Below are 3322 nucleotides of genomic sequence, written 5' to 3' on the forward strand. Positions count from 1 at the left end.
AATAATAGCCCTTATAGGTGAAGGGTTCAGATGCTGACAATGCTTCTAATTTTTTTCTGTAAAGAAGCCCGAAATTGGAGGATCCCATTAAAGTGGTGTTTTACGAGTTTACTTATACACTTTCTCTACACCATTGTAAAGTTAAAAGGAAGAATCAGAGCCATCCCATAATAAAACTTACAACTGATATGAGCTTGTGAGCTTTATATTTCGGCAATAACTGAAATATGTGAACATTTATTGACTTTTCTTCTGTTGTAAATTCGGCAAAAACTTTTTTAATCAATACTTTAAAGTAACGAAGGAGGCGATACTCGAAGTTCTTAAGGATAAAAATGTTTTTGCTGCACATGACACAGATTTACATTGAGCCCAGCTTAATCACTGGTCTGTTGAGTCATTGAGTGAAGGTATCTGCCTGTCATTTCCCACAATTTTCTTTAACTTTTTTGTATATTTTTTATTTGTAGAATTTTGGACTGTCATAGAATGTATAAAGTGCGAATACTGTAAATGTCATAGTGAAGAGCATTGTGAGTCAAGACCGCAATAAACTGAGGAAATAAAATGTTGTTTCCCAGAAGCACATTGACTAGTTAACAAATCATGGTGAGTGACGATGGACCGCAGCGCTGCGATCACTGGCTGCTTCTCTCTAAAGAAAAGAGAATTATGAAGCGGGAAGAGCCAATAACATAAGTGCTTTGTGTAGTCAAATAATCCTTAAAGGCAATTGTGAATTGTAATTTAAAGAATAAAACTCAAAAGGAGACACAAAGACTCATCCAAGACCTCTACAATACTGCAAAAAAAAATTATGAAAATTCTTGCCATCTTGCTTCTCTTGGCAGTCAGTACCGGAAGAGCTGATGGTGTGTTATGTTTCGCACTAGAGAAGTGTCTCCTTTCAGCCACATTTAGTTTGGCGCAGGCTAATCTGAGCTGCAGAGTCTAAGGAATTTCCTCATTCTTCGCCCTTAACTCCTGCAAGGAGGTATGTTTTTTACCGGTCAGATTCCAGAGTACTGACCGATTGGCGGCAGGTGCGCTGAAGAAAGCTGGGGCGTATTCAGGAATGGAGCTAAGAGTCATCACCAGGTTCGCGGTCAGGATGTGACAAACCAGAGAACAAAGAATGTGACACACCAGAGAACGATACAAGGACATAGTTGGAGTATTGGCAAGGTGTCAGACCCAGGACTAAAACAACACTTACCAGACGACACATTCGAAGGAAAAGAAGGAAGCAGGATCCAGAAACAAGGTTGAGGTCATGGACAGAGTCAGGATTAAAGTGACCCTCTGGTCCAGATACAACATTTTAATTATGATTCTCTCCATCTATTCCCCTCTACTGTTGTTCCACTGTTTTAGGGTCCCCTCTGTACTATCCCAAAATGGCCGCAGTACACGTCTTAGACTACGAGTCTGAGACACGCCCACTGTTCTCAGATTGGCCAGAGCTGCTCACGTGAGCAGATCTGTCTATTCTGTAAACAGAGGGAGTCTCTTAGATTGAGAAGCGCTGTGGCCATTTTGAGACAACACAGGGGGGGACCCTAAAATAGCGGATCCACTGCATAGTGGACAACTGGAGTGCACCAGGTAATATTACTACATCTAACCCATTACTTTTATCATTTTGTTTTGAGACCGGAGGGTCGCTTAAATACATACACAATAATGTACCTCAATTCACAGGCGAGGGATACAGGCTTTAAATTGTCTGTTAGGCCTGACATCATTGGTGGGTGATGATTGCCATGTCATCCAGATATGCCTGGTGGCTGGAAGCAGGGAGACCCGCATACCTTCTACTGGAACGGAGAGAGGTGAGTAAGTTGTGGATAAAAATACATCACACCTGCTCTTCCACTGGATGCTATAGTCAGATCTGGCACAGCAGGGTTCCCATTAATCCATTTAGGACAAAGCCATTTTTTTTTTACCCCATGGCATTCTGGTAGTTATGACTTTTTTTTTTGCATTGACATAGTTGTATGAGGACTTGTTTCATGGGAGGAGTTGTACTTTCCACTTTCTTTATTTCTTTCCTAATTTGTAGGTGTATTTTTGTCAGTGTTTAGGTTATATGAATTTATAATTTGGGGCAAAATATAGTTGTTTTTTTTTACCAATATCCTTATCTTCAACAATTTAATACATTTATATGTGGGAGTAAATATGTGTATTATTTGAAATACAGCACATATCTAGACATATTCGATGGCAAAAAAACGTTATATATATTTCTTTAAATAGGCTCCTTTACCAACTTACTTATTATTATTACAAATTATTATTATTATTTTTTTTTTAAGATCTGACCTATTTGAAGGCTATGTCCAGATTTTTCGCATAGAAGTGACAGAGAAAAGCAGCGATCCTAGCCACTCGTCATAGCACAGTTTTACTGTACATGTTTTATTGGTATGCTAAAGGTTTTTTTCCGGTATTGTAATATTGATGGGCTATCCCTAGGATAGGCCATCAATATCTTATTAGTGGGGGTCCGACTCCAGCTGATCAGCTGCATGAAGGGGCCGCAGTGCTCAGATCCTCTTTGTTGTTTGCTCAGACAGAGCGCCGTACATTTGGTTGAGGCTGTGCCTGGTACTGCAGCTCACAGGTGCTCAATCCCATTCAAGTGAGAAGAAAAGTACCAGGCACAGCCACAACCAAATGTACTGCGTTGTGACTGAGTAAACAATGAAGGGGGTGCTTAATCGAGTGCCGCGTGGCCATCAACATTACAGTACCAGAAACCCCTTCAAGGGGGTTTTCCAGAAACATATAAACAACACTTATATAACTGAGTATTTAACATACTGTAACGTTCTAATATACTTTTAAAATGTGTCCGTCGAGCACTGATGCTGTAGCTGTATTTGTTTACGAAAATTTGTGGCTAAAAAAATCCTCTCTCCTTCTCGAGAAGAATAAATAGTTTTTAATGTAAATGTGCAATGCTTCATTTGTCCTGTTGGGGTGCTGCAGGGGGATTGCACACTTGCTACCAGATTCGTCCACAGATAATAGCTGATTGCTGGATGCAACTGATTGCTGATCAGTTTTATCTGGTGGCATACCGATTGACAGCGATTAACTCCTCTAAGGGTCCTTTTACACCAGCCCAGTTTGGCCGTAGCAACGAGCGCCGATCAACGAGACAGTTCTATCATGTCGGCAGCGGATCTTCCTGTTTACACACGGAGATGTGCTGCTGACAACGATAATATTTTCTGCTGCAGAAACTATACGATCAGCCGATGAACGAGCATTTGCCCTGTTAATACGGGATTGAGTGTTCTGTGAACGCTCG

At 40.7% G+C, this 3322-nt stretch overlaps 1 long non-coding RNA gene across 1 annotated transcript; it reads left to right on the forward strand.

Annotated features, from left to right (window-relative positions):
* Positions 1 to 1526: 1526 nt before the first annotated feature.
* Positions 1527 to 2425, forward strand: LOC142741590 (uncharacterized). The gene is made up of 3 exons (XR_012881203.1): positions 1527 to 1605; positions 1702 to 1832; positions 2322 to 2425. It is a non-coding gene; the product is annotated as an uncharacterized LOC142741590 (long non-coding RNA).
* The last annotated feature ends 897 nt before the right edge of the window (positions 2426 to 3322 follow it).

The sequence above is a fragment of the Rhinoderma darwinii genome, chromosome 2, assembly GCF_050947455.1.
Source record: "Rhinoderma darwinii isolate aRhiDar2 chromosome 2, aRhiDar2.hap1, whole genome shotgun sequence".
NCBI classification, from domain to species: Eukaryota; Metazoa; Chordata; class Amphibia; order Anura; family Rhinodermatidae; genus Rhinoderma; species Rhinoderma darwinii.